This window comes from Glossina fuscipes, unplaced genomic scaffold (assembly GCF_014805625.2).
Source record: "Glossina fuscipes isolate IAEA_lab_2018 unplaced genomic scaffold, Yale_Gfus_2 61514, whole genome shotgun sequence".
Taxonomy (NCBI): domain Eukaryota; kingdom Metazoa; phylum Arthropoda; class Insecta; order Diptera; family Glossinidae; genus Glossina; species Glossina fuscipes.
Window position 1 is genome coordinate 437,355 of NW_024003726.1, and position 16,061 is coordinate 453,415.

The following is a 16,061-nucleotide window of genomic DNA, read 5'->3' on the forward strand; positions in this document are numbered from 1 at the left end:
AATTTAGGTTCCTTAAAACTGCACATAAAAAAGATACACGTATGTAGAAAACAAATTGTTCAAAAATGACCCTTTTTTAAAATTCACAAAGCATTGTTAATGTACTTTACATTTTCTGCTGGTCCTGCCGAAAATAAACGGACAACTATTGTATAAAGAGAACCTTTACATTCTGAGTTGTGCTATTTCTCTGTAACATTGAAAAAAAAGTTGCTTTAAACAGGCCAAGAATGACGTTTTGCATGAAATATTTGCTGTTCTGGACAATATGTTTCATTTGATTGACATGGTTCATTGATAAAACGTACCTCAAATAAAACTATAATCGAAGCTGGTATTCTTAAGCGTTTGATTTGGTAGTACGCAGGAGCTGATTGAATCAAAATATGAATTTTATTGTCCTTTCATTCGTCTTAATAACTGCATATAAACATTTAAAAATTTTCATTTTATTGCTTTTTTATTGGTGCGTAATCAAGTCATTCACTTGCAATTGTGTTCATATAATTATATAACTGAAATCGCATTGTAATTAGAGTTGTTCAAAACAGTATTATGGACTAACATTAATAATATCATAGGGCATACTTCACAAAAATGCCTTATATTAAAAAGGAAATCAGATATTCATTAGTAAGTTCACATTTAATCAAACTTATGTATTCAATACCGGGCCAGTTCGTCGAAGCTCATCAAAAAGCAATTTGGGTCAGCAACAATATTTTATAGATTCATGTATGCATGTATCTTTTTTCCTGCGTAAACACGCAGGGTATTTGTGACAAATTGTTATTTAAGTAATAATAAGAGATAGTAATAGCGGATCTGTTCGTGTAAGACTTCTTTAATGCAAAATGCTCTGGGGCAAGCAGTGTAACTAGGGCAAATCTGATAGGCAAATATTTAGAAGAAGAAGTTCAATTCTGGACCAAAATAGTTAATTTTTTAATTATACACTTAACTTATCAAACCTATTGATTAACTCCTCGTATTTTTCCTTAAAAGGACAAAAAGATATAGTAGAAAATTCGACTGAGAAAACCCACAAATATTTATACGGCAACGTTTGTCCTTTGGGTTTCTTCCGATATTTTACCTGATACTTCATAGTCATTGATATGTTCAGTGTTGAGTGTGCCCTTATTACCTTATATCTTTACCGTTTTCTATTCATCAATTTTTGCCAGGTGGTCGTCATTCGTATCTCAATTGAGTGTTGATGTTCTCAAGCGTAGGAATTATGTCAATTTGGTCCACAGCTAGGATTTCTGCCCCCTCATTTTTTATTTCTATGAATTCTGTTTCCGTTTTGTAGCTTTCTAGTAACAACAGCTCTTCTCCTATCTGCAATATATTGTTCCGTCAAATTGCTAAGTTGGGGTTTTCTGTTATAAATAGTTGTTTCACATTTGAAATCTATACTCTTTTGTAATTACTGCGCGTTTGATTAAAGAGCGCATTGTCGTTTTATTCATCTCTGTAATCCATCTTACTTGCTATTATGGTTTGACGATGAATTCTACCCAATCCAATGTTAGCAGAGGAGGCTGATCTATTGGGTTCATTGCTTTGGTGCAGCTATTGTGTCTTGCGTCGCTCAACACCGTTACGACGCTCGTACAAGGCCTCTGTGCTTTTATTCATCATTAACATTGGTGTCCATTTCCACCTTCTGTCTGAAGATTATGACACAAGCACTGACCGCATGGTCATACATTCTGGAACCGTCGCGTCTATATTGAAGAGTAATCGAATTTTGGTCCGCGCTAGCGTTTTTCTTTCCATGTGGTTATTATTTTTATAAAGCTTTCCCCTACCATGGGAGCGCAGCCGATAAGAGTTCCCAACTCCCAGCCAACCTCATTCGGATTATTATTATTATTGTTATGGATTGATCTTCGAATAAGAGGAAACTACTAAAAATCCTTGGAAACTCAACAATAGAAAAACAACCAGAAAAGCAGTGTAGCAATCAAGTATATTATATTTGCATATCACATACTGGCATTTCTCGAATCCATAATCCAAATAGGAATTGCAAAAAGCGGGGCTGTGATAGAAATCATATCATTGCTTTATGTTTATGTATAGTTAAGCAGTAACCACAAGAATAATGCTAAGTAAGCAAAATAATGGAGTAGATCTCATTTGATTTTACGGTACGTTGAACATGAATGAAACAAATTTTTGAGTTACGTTTGGATTTCCAGTTTTCTGCTTGCTTTTGTTTTTGTTCTATTTATTTGGTCATATATTTGCGTGCTTGTGTTATTATTACAATTTTTATTCAACATTGTTATGAGGTTATGAGGTTTTAATTGTAATAACAAAGCTTTTATTATATTTTAATTATGCATTCAATCTCTCGTTCAAATATTCATTCGTCGCATTAAATGCATATGTACACGAAAGTACTTGCAAATGTGTTTTCATCAATATGTGAGACATTTTTAATTAATAAATTTAATTGTAAGACTTGCTTTTGTTTGGAATCACGTAATTATATCGTGTATGAGACAAAGATGGGGGCTACATTTTCGTTAGAATGAAACATCAATAAGACAATAGAACCAGTTTATCTGAATCTTTTAAAGCAGCAAAAACTATAAAGAAGTTTTGATTCTAACAAATAAAACAGCAGTGGAATATAGCCCCTTTTGCGTCAAAACTTGTGTTGAATAAGAATAAATAAGTCTTCTTAGTGTTAGATGAAATGCTAGCAGTAACACTTTTATGTATACATATTCCCTTTTTTAACATCTTTAAGAAACATGCTTTATGCGGTGTCCGATTGCTTTGTGCTATAGATAAAAATGATGGAGGTAATACATAATACATAAATATAAAAATCCTCCGCTTTTTTTACAGAAAGTATGTCTTACACAAGACGTAATTGTTGCTGCAACAAGCAGAAAAAATACCATAGAGGTAAATACTAATGTAATGTTGCCTTGTTATTATTGGAATTATTTCGTCATCAAATTTCTCTTTAATTCTACAGCTCTAAAAAGTATCAATTTAGAAGTTGGTGCAATTAAAAGAAAGTGGAGGATTATAAGATGGGACTATTGGCGGTCTCATGATCAACAAAAATTCTCAACATATTTCAACAATTAATACCGTTTCGACGGTTCATCAAGCAGATTGCTTAAAAATAAAGTACTTAACAGAAAAATAACCCTTTAGAGAATTTTAAAGCCCCTGAAAGTAACCTTTGCATGAATTATATGGAGGACATGGGCAACCGATAATAATCGCGACCAAGTCTGTGTTCGCGGGTTCACATCTCAACGCGGCAGAGTTTACCTTGGTCATAATTATAGTGAGTGCTCAGACGGCAAAGGCATAACACTTACCAAATATGCACACAACCACTAGGAAGTGGAAGCTGCCCTGTTTCTTTTTCTTTCCTAACTTCTTTCCGGCTACCATCGTGTTACACAAATAAGGGATGTCCACTAAGTAATTGTTCGTAAAAAAAGGATAAGGAGCGTATGCCATGTGTGCAGCCCTTGAAGCTTACTTTGCAGTTGTCCTCAGCTTAAAGTTGTGATTTTACCCATTCACGTACATATTACATAAAGGCACTGAGCTCAGCTGTTTCGTAATTATTACTTTTACCGCTTTATGGTGTATTTGCTTTATTAGTATTGCAGCTGTATTTATTCGTGTTGCAGAAATCTGTGAGCCAATTACGCTGTAAAGATGAGTGCCGCTGCTTGTGTTTTCTCTAGCGCATTATATATCTGTAAGTACTTTAGGTCTTTTATTGCAGTTTCTGGTCCCTACATTGCACATAGCCTTCATTTTTTTCCATGCATTTGGTAATCTTATCAGAGTACGTTGTTTGTACGCTGTGTGTCAGTGGGATTATAACGTTTGTAACGTCGACAGTGTTTTTTTCTTCAATTTAGTACACCTCCGTCCGGTTTACTGGTCATGGTTATGACCTATCTGTCATACATCGTATCTTTTTCGTCTTCTTTAGTGTACTATTTTGCACACTAGGTTATGTCTGTTTCTGTGTTGGCTAATTATGCATCCAGTAATAATATGATCTATGGTTTCTAAACCATGTTTGTATTTACGGCAAAATTGATATGTACTCCGTAGGTCTATCGTAATTTTCCCCAAATCATTCAGGTGTATCCATATATATATTTCTGGACCCAATCATATAATGTCTGTTGATGGGTGAATATGTTGCTTGTTGTCTCATGGTTGTTGCTTCTTAAATTTATTGGGGTGTAATTTTTATCTCCTTCCATCAACATTTCTGTGATAAGACGTTCTTTATGCGACCTAAAATATGTCCTTAAGTTTCTTAACTATGCATCATGTAGGCTCGGCGGTTTGTTATTTCACGATGCTGCGTGAGTGGGACACTTTGCACGTGGTAGATTTTATTGCTCCGTTTGTTTCATGTAGGTGTCCATGCTACTTCATTTCACAATTGCAAAGGAGTACTTGTATACTGGTATAGCCAATAGTTTTGTATTTGTGCTTTAAGTTGTGCTTGGGTTTCGATATCATCACTAACTTTGTTTGAAATGCGAGCCTAGTTTACTCCTTCAGTTCTCGCGCCAGTACATCTTTTAATTGCAGAAATCCTGGATGTTTATAGCTTTATTCGTTGCTCAAACTTTCTCTTATTTTATCAGTATCGAAGGAAGTTTATCCTTGATCTTCACAGGATCTTTCGAACTTGATGTTTATTATCTTGCACTTTTCCGATCCAAATTTTGCTCCAATGCCTTTACCAAATTGATGCATGATATTTACTACTCCATGCAGTTTTATGTCACCTAGGTACATTAGATGGTTAACACCAAATTCGATATTCTTAGTTTTTATCCCGTATCGGCTCCTATTCTTCTTTAGTCATCTGCTAAAGATGTTTATATTGATTATTTATTGTACGTTCCAGGGCCGTCGGATAGTTTATCCCATTAGTGCTGTATGGGAGCACTACTTAATTTCTATTAGAAGGATTTTACATTTTTAGCGAATTCATTATTCTGTTGCTTTCTCTTTGCGCGTTTCTTGTACCTTACAAACAATTCACCTGCTGTAATTTGGTCAGTTGTATACACAGTAAGCATTCTTGTTATCTTGAGAAGATTTTTCCACGATCGTTCTCCTTTGGTCGCAACTTTTACCTTTAAGATTTCTTCTGATGTTCTATCTTGCATTTCATTGAATTGTACGGCGTTGCCTCATATTTTTCTTTGCCTCCATTGTTCCCAGCTGGTTGTCATTCGTTTCCCAGTTGAGTGTTGGTGTCCCCAAGCGCGGGCATTAGGTCAATTTGGTCCACCCCTAGGATTTCTGCCCCCTCATTTTTTATTTCCATGATTTCTGTTTCGGTTTGTAGCTTCTTAGTAACAATAGCTCCTCTTCTATTTGTAATTCCACCAAATTGTTAAGTTTGTGGTTTTTTGTTATAAACAGTTTTTTCACATTTGGAATCTATATCCTTTTGTAATCACCTCGCGTTTGGTTAAAGAACGCATTGTCGTTTTGTTCATCTCTGTAATCCATTTTATTCACTATTGCGTTTGGACGATTAATTCCACCTAGGGCAATGTTAGCAGAGATGGTTGATCTATTGGGTTCGCTGCCATGATAGAACTGTCGGATTCAATGTCGCTTTTCACCGTTACGAAGCTTATACGAGGCTTCTGTCGTTTTATTCATCATTACTATTGAAGTTCATCTTCACCCTTCTGTCTGATGATTATGACATAGACACTGACCAGATAGCCATCCATTCTGAAACCGTTGCATCTAGATTTAAGAGTAGTCGAATTTTGTTCGGCGGTAGCGTTCTTCTTTGCATCTGACTAGTATTTTTATAAGGCTTTCTCTTACCTTGGGAGTGCACACGATGGGGGTTCCCAGTCAAACACACACGGATTATTATTATTGTTCCTACTATTACTATTATTATTGTCATTATTGTCGGTTTGCGAATTAAAAAAAAAAATCTTTTTGACCAGAACTGGCAAATGCTACGTCAGCTATTAAACATCGAGCCTAGAAAATTATTCTGCGTAATGTACCTAAATTAGAAGTTTGCTAGTTACATTAGATTTATGGGATATAATTGAAAACGAATGACTAAAAAATTAACCAAAGAAAAAATGTTTGCGAGAACTGTAGCAAGAGGATACTAATGATTGTAAATTTTAGTGTAAAATCGAGTGAGTTAATACATCTAAAAACTTTCAATAAGATGCATGGAATATTTCAAGTGGTTCAAATAAGGCGGATATACCAGGGAAAAAAACAAATCTTTTCACGAATCTGGTTTGTTCCAAGTTTAAAGACGACGTTACACCTAATGAAAAGATAAACGATTTTTGTTGAATTGTTGATAGTTTAAAAAGCAGCGACGTCTTTTGGATCGACGACTTGTTATGTAGGATATTTCCTTGCAGCCTTTCGGATGATATCGAAAGGTTTATATATATCCAAGGGATAAAGACGGCCTATCTTCTCTTGAAAATTTGATGTCAAGGATTTTGGAAGGAGAAGAACGGCGGTGTCTTTGCTTTGGTTTTGCTAATAAAAGTCGAAAAGAAATGAAACGACACTAGGCAAAAGTTCAAAAAGGAACACACAATGGCAACTATAAGTACTTGAAATGTGGCAAGAAAGGTCGTATTCGATACCTTGGGATGCAAAACTTAGACAAAAAACTTGTTCATTATATCTTAACAAAGCAAAGGGTGAATTACTACACAGCAGTGTAGGACATGAAAAGCGAAGTGACTTCCTATATGAGGCGTAGTCTTTTATCATTGATTTCAAAGCACATATAAGAAACCGCAATTTAAATAAACGTAACGATAAAAAAGTAAATAGTATAGCTTATGAGACTAAGATAATAAAATACCACCAAAGATATGGGAGTTTAAAATGTGTATGATGTAAATAAACTATTCAGAAGAAGTAGGGTTTGTGGTTTAGACTCTAATAGGATTAAAAATATTGAACGCATGCCTAATAAAAGATAAAAGTACTTCACCTACATTGCCACAATTCGAGGAAGGCAGGCTAAGGTTGAAGTTTACCCAATGCGAACTGACAAGGAAAATTGTAGGAAATATTATAATTCTATGGCTATATTTATAAGTAATATCAAATATTTCGTTTCACACTTTAAATTTCTTAACAGAATGACTGATATCTTTTGAATCGCTATAAGGCTCCATACATTAAACAGCCGTCTCGGTGAAGATTTTAACGTACTAACGCATTTTTATTTGGAAATGCTTTTAAATTATATTCGGAAAGGCACGAAGTTTTAAAAAAAATTCTTAGAGATGCGCGCGATTGGCTTCCTTCATTTTGGGATGATATCCAAGAGGCGAAAGCGTTGGAAAACTATTAGGCGTATGTATTATCTAAATGAGTACTAAGTTTGTAACCGCTCGCTAGTTGCCATGGAAATTTTTTCGTGGCGAAGGTGATGATTTCACTGTTATGCACCAGTGTATCAGATGACTACCATGGATCGATGTAGGTTTGTAAAGGCAGCTTGCTTGAGCAGGCTTAACTTGGGATTATGAGCAATCTTGTTAACCGGCGAACTTATAAGCTAGATGTGTTGTTGTTTAAACAACAGGTTTTTATTGAACATTTGTCTCGCATTCATTCGTATTTCCTGACCTTTGACTATACTCATAAGATCATCTAATTAGAAACAGTGCTTGGTAGCCGTAGGCCAAACAAGATAGAACTGAAAAATATAATTTTCTTCATAAATCTCTGTAATGATCTCGAAGTAAAAAGCTCATCTTGCTCGTCTGGCTTACAATTCCATACCTCATTTTATCTATAGTCTTACTTCTCTATCAATATAGCATGGGGTCATGACTCACTTATAATAAAAACATAAGAAATAACAGTTCAACAAGACAAGTTGAATAAATATAACCCACTTAGTACAGATCGTCGGTCTAACCTGTAGTGTTGACTATTCGTAATTGGTTACGGACGCTCATAATAATATGCATATTTTCGAAGTTTTACACTGATTCCAAAATTATGATCAGCTACCGAAAGTGAGCGAAATATAATACATCCCTTCTAATCTGTGATAATCCTTGTAAATTATGACCTAGAGAGAAAGACTCTTTTAAATTCATGAGCTTGCGGTTTATGGTAAACGCACTTGTCCAAGGGGAAACCTGTAATTTTAGCGAAACTGAGGAATGGATGAAATGAAATTGAGGAAAAATTTTGTGGAAGACCTTTGCGCAAGCGTCTAGTTTATGATACAGCACCTTCGACTCTCTCGTGGTATATGCTTTACAGAAACGCATGGAAAAATAGAAAAGCAAAACATTTAAGTGCAGAATAACCATTTTTCGTTATTTGTATATACTTTTGAGTAGAGACAGCTCGTATTTGCTACAGAATGGAGCAGACTTCCGCCAAGAAAAAACGGAGGAACCAACTTGTTATTAAAGTACGATTTACCTGGTTTTTTGTCTTTGATTGTCTGGAGTTTATGGTAGTAATTTAGCTTTCCAACTTATTTATTAGTAATTAAAACATTTCTTCGTATACTTTTCAAGGCAAACATATTCGTGATACTAAAAAAGAATACATTAATACACGAGTGTCCATATACTTAATATTTTTACTATTTATCAAACTAGTAATATTAGCGACGTTACCAAATGGATTTGTTTTTGTTGCATGTCTAACAACCATGCACATCGCTATCATATTGTCTATTCCCTCTATGTGCTTGTATACGTTTATGATTTACCATTTAATAAATCAACAGTTTTCACCATATTGGCGACCTTGCTTTATCTTGGTTGGAACATATTCCTAAACAGAAAATCTACTTGTTACAAATTTATGTTGTCGTATAGAGCAAATAAGAAATATATATCCAACATATATGTTTGTAAGAAATTTTATTGTTGTATTTCTCGAATAACGTTATTACAATGTGATCGACATTGTTGTATAATAACGAGGAAACATCTTTGGCTTCGCTATCAAACCTATAAACCGTAAAAGGCAACCAGAAGCTTTCTTCTTCTTTTCTGCCAAAGATCAACTTGATCGGTGTGCCAATCGGTCTTTCACTGTCATGCGTACCACTTCGATTTTTGGTATATATCTCTGCTATCTACGGCTTATATGCTACTTATATTTTTTGAGATTCTTACATTCCTCGATTCTGGATCGTTATAGCGAACTATAAAAGCAACTTCATCCACTCAGCCAATTAATTTTACTAATCTAGTATCATTACATTATTTAGTATTATTGCAAATCCACACCAGAACTTCGAAAAACTTGATCTTTCAAATGTTTTTCCACTTGCTTTTCAGTTTGCTTGCCTACGCGTTGTAAATAGGCAAGGCAGGGATATTCAACAACTTATCAGCAGCACCAGTGTTTTTTCTTCTGCGCTTCTGTCCTGCTTTTCTGCTGCTGCACAGCTCTGGTGACCTTATCGAAGGTTATATTGTTTCAGTTTTTGCGTATAATCTGCATCGATTAACGAACGAATAGGTTGTAACATTAGCAATTTTGAAAATTCCAGGAATACCAAAATTTAAAATATTGAGTAGTTCAATCATTTTGCCATCGGTGAGATCCCTATTTCCATCAGAGTAGGGAAATTTATTGCTTAAATCTTTTGCTAATATCATTCTCATGGGAATGATTTTGCATAAATAAGGATGACAACTGCCTTTGTAAAATTTTTCAGATCAATGTTCATTCAAAAGTGGCGGCTGCAATTTCTTAGTTATGTAGCTTTCACCACTGCAAAGATTTTGTTTCTTTTAGCAATCTTTCAAGTTTGATACATGCGTATATACATGCATGTATGTGTACGTATGTGAGTGTAAATGGATTACGGCGGCTTCTGTTATTATTTCCTATTGAAATTATAATTGCTCGGAAATCCTGCAGAGCAAACGTGTTTTACATCGAACGCTTGTACGTCCTTCTTCATCACTTCAACAATATGTTATAAACATCAAATGTGACGTTTACCATTGCATTATGGTCATAATTATATGCGAGCAGAATATTTAACTGATAATTTTGAAGATTTTGACATTAGAAGTTGAAATTCTTCCCTCGTCAGTAAAATGTAAAGACTCTTTTTGTATACTAATGCAAATGTGTTTGCCAAGAACTTTTTACCAACAATAAACATTGTGGATTTGCCGACGCCCTCGCTGTGATATTTTGACGTATTTTTCAAATAACTTTTTGTCAGCATATTTTGCAGGTGATAGTGACATAAACGTCAGCGTGTAAAAAGTCGTCTTCCTAACAGGTAAATTAAATGATAATCACAGCAGATCCAATTTGCTTTCATTTATGTATTCAAAGAAGCAAATTTCGGGCTATTCGATGTGCGTCTTAAAATTGATTCATAGTAGAAGAACTCTTGAATACCATTAACAACAAAGCGAAATGTCATGTTATGCTGGATAATATTTTATAGCGAAGTGAAAATTTATTCCGCTTCCTCAACTTACGATTTCTGACTTTCGAGAGGTCCAGTCCACAATTTCCTTATTTCAAATGTTTCGAAGGCAATTTTTGAGAACGTCGATAAAGATGATCAATTTTTTCGTTTTCTGCTAAAGTAGTTTTATATGTATATCAGCTAATAATTAAACTTGCGATGTTGCAGTATGCATTCAAAAGCTGTCGTTTATTAAGCTTTTCGGCAGAAGACAGTCAGCAATTAGATCGATGGACATCATTTGATGAGCTCCTTGTGTTAATTTATCTATAGTCAAATTTTGTTAAAAAATAAACACCCCAAATAGTCAGCTGCGGGTAAAATTTAAGGTCTAGCATAATTACTCAGTCCATATGTTTGCTTATATTTAAACTACATAAAAACGAACGCATTTGCGTAAATGAGCATTTATTGAAGGTATAAAGGGATAAACACAAATCTAAGTTATAGATAAATTCTTATTGAAATGATAATAGTTTAGCTAATAGTATTTGCTCTTCTTTTATAGCTAACTGCGTAGGTCGATTGCAGTATGTTGATCGAAGAACATCACGTACTCGCATTGGAAATAATTGAATGCTTACGCACATAAACGCATGAGGAAGGATTAGAAATAGTAAGGATTCGCTGTATGTGCTTTTAGAGTATTACGCATGAGAGAAAGCATGAGGTATGTACAAATCAATTATTTGCTTGAAAAGCATGTGTATAAGGTCGCAATTTTTCCTTCTGAAGTGAGAACTCCTTCAAGTTAAGCTAAATTTAATTGCAACCAGAAAACGAAAATAGTGAAATAAACTGCACGTAAAACCATACACGTACGCACATAAACGTCACAAACGTAAAAAAAAATGCGTATACTTGTGAAGATATGTCTGTAAATGTGAAAATTATGTCATTTAAAAGCTCACACTTGGTACAATTTTTAAATACAAATACACACTCGCACATGCATTTATGTATTCATTTAGGTAGTACAGTAAACATCAAAAGAGAGTACACAGTTGCTTTGTACTTATGAAGCCATTCATTACAAATACATTGTTGTCTTTCTAATATTGCAGGTGTAACCATGTAATAAACAAAAACTTATTGTAAAAGAAAAGTATATATTATTCATATATGAACTTTGTGACCTTCTACCAGTAAATTTTTCTTACTAGACGTGATTCCCCATCTTGTTTTTTTTTCGAGGGGTTACTGAATTAAATACCGCAAAATCACAGCTCTCTTATTATTTTCGTTGGGCCCAATATAAATAAGGCTTCGATAACATCTACATTACGATATCATTTAGAAATATCAAAATATATGAACAAGAAAACTGACATTTTAAAGAAAAACTTTTTTTGATAATGAAAGTCCAATAAAAATTTCGAAAACGTGAAGACTTCAAGAGATAGCGTGCAATTACAAACGTTTCGAGTGGCACATTTTAAACAAAAAACGGGTTTGTTTTATACGAACATTTTAATGAATTATGATTTGTCATGTTTCTACTGATGCTCCTAAGCAATAATTTTCTTTTTGAATTTATGATTGATTCTCCGCTATTATAATATTTTTGAATATATTATGTGTTTTTAATAGAAGGTTTTACATAACACTACATAGGACAACAATGCGCTTTTTTTAAGCTCACTGTACATATTTAACATAAGTTCAAAGCCTTGCGGCATACAAAATATTCTTCTTATGATAGATTTGTGCGCAGATAATAGCAATCAAAACAGCCAAAACAAAGAAAACAACATCAGCAACAGTAATAACAACATCTGTCGTATTATCACATGAATTTGTCACACATAAAATGCAGTTGAGGTATCTAAGTGTTAACGACATATAAACGGGTGGGCGGTCTGTTAAGTAGGTGGATGTGTGGATTATTTGCTGGTAAGTAAAGAAGGGAAGCAGTTGTTTAGGATATCAATGAGATCAGGGACAAATAAAAATATCCTTTATATACAGCAAACAAAAACGATAACGTTTTCAAAACATGTAATAATAACTCTGCTGGCTTTGTAGCATTTTATTGTTAATGGCGATGGTGTTTGGGAACAAAAAGGTAGAGAGAAAAAAAGAGATTGCAATAACATTGGAAGCAAATGCCAAGTTCAAAGTAGGAACGTAAATCTATGCATGTATAATCTGCCAGATTTTTCCCAGCAAAAAGGCTTTGGCGCCGCAAAGTAATCTGAAACCATTTTCTTGAAAGAACCGATCATTTGTTATGAATATAGTAATTACGAATAAGATCATCATTTTAATAGAGAAGTTATCTACTAGCTAAACATAGAATAAATGAGTAACTGCGAAATGTCTAATACTGCTGTTAATGTTGTTTAGCACTTTAAAATGGAACAGTTTGTAACACGTCATTATATATCCGCTTACAATTATTAGCGTTGTAAATATGAAATTGAAGCCTCTGAACAATATTATTAAAATGTGTAATAAAGTGAAAAATCTCGCCCGCTAAACAATATATAGTCAAGTGATAGTTTTTTGTTTTTGTAATTAAAATTTTAAGCTCCATGTTATGTGTGGAGCTTTTTTCATATGAATCAAAAATGAAAGATATTAATTCCGCACTCCTTCCTACATGCAGCAAATCCCTACTGCAATGCCTGAAATTGTGTGGGTTTACTTCTGTTTTTTTTTTTTTTTCTTTTAATTATTCTTGTTCAAATCTGTTTATCTATTAAAGTAATCTGAATTTAGTGTAGAAAACATCAAAGCACTTTTTCACGTGGAAAGTACGCGTGCGTGCGATGCCCTTTTGTATGAAAGCAAAGAAAACACAACTTTTAGAAAATTATAACAAAAATAATACAATATATTGCAAATCCCCATTTAGCGAATAAAAGAACTTTCGTTACAATACCAATGAATCCTTTTGTGTTTGAGACCGCACGCGTTGTTACTGTATTGCGAGAGTGCCAAAGCAGCAATAAGTATAACAAACATGAAAGTTATGTACGGCTCGCAGCGAATCATGACTACCCACCACTTACAGTAATTTTTGCTTTAAGTTCTTAGACTCTTCTAATAAATAATCCAACCAGTTTGCATATTAATACCTGCAATAGATTTTTAACTCTTTATTAGCTATGATTGGCAGCTGATTCAAATATATATATATAACACGTTTTCCTTTTCACGGGTTCCAGTATTCTAACAGCAGACAATCTCATATTGAATCTGTGGAAACGTTACAAGCATGCGATTTTCTTCGGAAATTTGAATAACAAAAGCCTGTTTTTAGAGGATGAGTTACCTTTTTTATGCTATTTAGTTCATTATACCAGGCATATACGCAGCAGCGAGTTTATTTGCTCTCATATACACGTACAACACAAATTTACCCGCTTATCACTTTCTTACGTTATCGAAGTTATTGCCGTCTTCGTCAGTGTTACACACATAGCATATCAACGATGACGCTAACAGTATTCATATATCATTATGAACAAAGTTTGTTCTAATATATATCAACTCATATTATAAGGTCGTATTTAAGAAGTAGGAGGGATGTGAGGCAAAAGTATATCATAAAAGAAATGTGAACATTGCATTAAATTCAAATTTTTCATTTTCATTTAACATTCGGAATTTTTCTTGTTATTTTGTTGTAAAATGTTTTTCGTTAGTCACCACTTCTGCGATCAAAAGTAATTTTTCCTCTCTTTCACTCTCTTGCTATCTTAAAAATTAACTGCATTTCAGAAATCACATTCATGTAACACACTCAGTGCCTTTGGCAACTATATGTATATATTTACTGTACGTGTATGTATTTATATGATGTCGTTTATATAATAGACAGTTTCAGAAAAAAAAAGAGAGAAACAACTTAGATAACGTAACAGAAAGCTGTAAACTTTATGAACTTTGTAGACCTATGCTATTGCAAATATTGCTAACTGTAGGCAAGTCAGAAAATCGGTGAGGTTTATTTTCAAATAGAGCTTGACCAGGTTGAAAACTTACGGTCGAATACGGTTTACCAAAAAAGCTTGTTAAACGCAAACGAAAGCAGATGAGAGATAAAACAAATCACTATTCACACTTTCTTGAATTTTTGGGAGCCACATATAATTAATAAACTTTAACGGCGTTCGAACAATTTGGACAAGCATGTTTGTCAGATGTGGAGAATTTTTTCAACGCATAAAAATAAGCATTACGGATATTCCTTAGCATGTTACAGTTAGCATGAATAACCGATTTATTATAATATTAGCCTTCCCCTTTTTAAAGCAAACTATTGGTGGGTACGATGATATTCGGTTCTGTAATTTCTCTTTTCATAATTGACTAAATTTTCTTAATGCTTCAAAAAGCCATATTTTGTATAATGTTCACTTTAGTAATCGATAATAAGTTGTGGAGACCCTCTCACAATAGAAATCTAACTACGCTTCTTAGGAAAGCACATACGTATAGGTGCTTGCTACATATGCTCTATGAGACGAAAATTAAACAGTACATATTTGCTGCTTTTCAAATATGAGTTTTTGTCGTTACACAGATTTATGGTGTGCCACGTACCATTGGGAATACTCTAACTCAACTGAAAAGCGTACTTGCAATATTAGCTATCCGTCAATTTTTGTGTTCAACCACCTTTGTCCTGCTTTCACTAGCACTCTTCCTTATGTCCTGCTAAACTTACGCATTAAATATGTCTGGGACATCTCTGCATCCATCAGGGAATTACTTTGTGGCAAAATGACACGCTCGAAAACAATAAACGCACTAACGCACGTACTTGTGCAGAAAACACTGAAAGTAAGTCAACGACTGAATATTCCCGGGTCCAACATTTCGAGATCTACAAGCATTATTGTATTGTTATCTCTTGTTTGATTTTTTTCAATCTTAATAGTTAAGAAGATTTTTGCAAACAATTAAATTAAACAAGAAACACAGGTTTGAAATGAACACGAAGGCAAATCCTAGCTCAACGCTTAGCTGAAGCCGTTTGAATTTTTGGAAATAACGTTATACATACACACAGTTCTAATTGCTTTTATATTTGTCACAAAGCTTGATAGCGAAAGAGTACAATAAAAATATATTAACGATATAAAAGTATTTATTTACTTTTGGTTATCAATAACGTAGTAATATACAGAATACGTTAAATGATTGATACGTTAATGTAATATTTTCATTCTTATCTTTTATCTATAAACGAACTCTTCCGTAACGTATTGGGTAAAAAAGTTTTTCAGGAAGTAAAAATATTCTGTTGAAAGGATTTGATATTTATTAATGGAACGAAAGATTTCGTATTATATCTTCTATAAATGTAGAAGCGTTGGCGCATGTCACATTTATAACGTATTATAACGTCAATATATTAGTTTAGGGAAAAAGAAATCCATTATTTTTTCGGTAGATGGCTGCACTGATAGATTTCTTGCAAAGTATCGATCAAACAATTTCATATTTATGCTCGTTGGAAAGGTGACATTTCGCAGTAAAAAAATTTTTTTTGCTGTTTTTTGTTTGGTGCATTCAGTTGTGAGTTACAGCGTGT

The 16,061-nt window shown here is 33.8% G+C and overlaps 1 long non-coding RNA gene across 1 annotated transcript in view; it reads left to right on the forward strand.

The window, feature by feature from the left end:
• LOC119643651 overlaps positions 1–16,061 on the forward strand; it is a 165,101-nt gene that overhangs the window by 87,789 nt on the left and 61,251 nt on the right. The window contains exon 2 of the long non-coding RNA XR_005248364.1: positions 11,025–11,186. This is a non-coding gene — a long non-coding RNA (uncharacterized LOC119643651). The remainder of the gene's footprint in view (positions 1–11,024; positions 11,187–16,061) is intronic.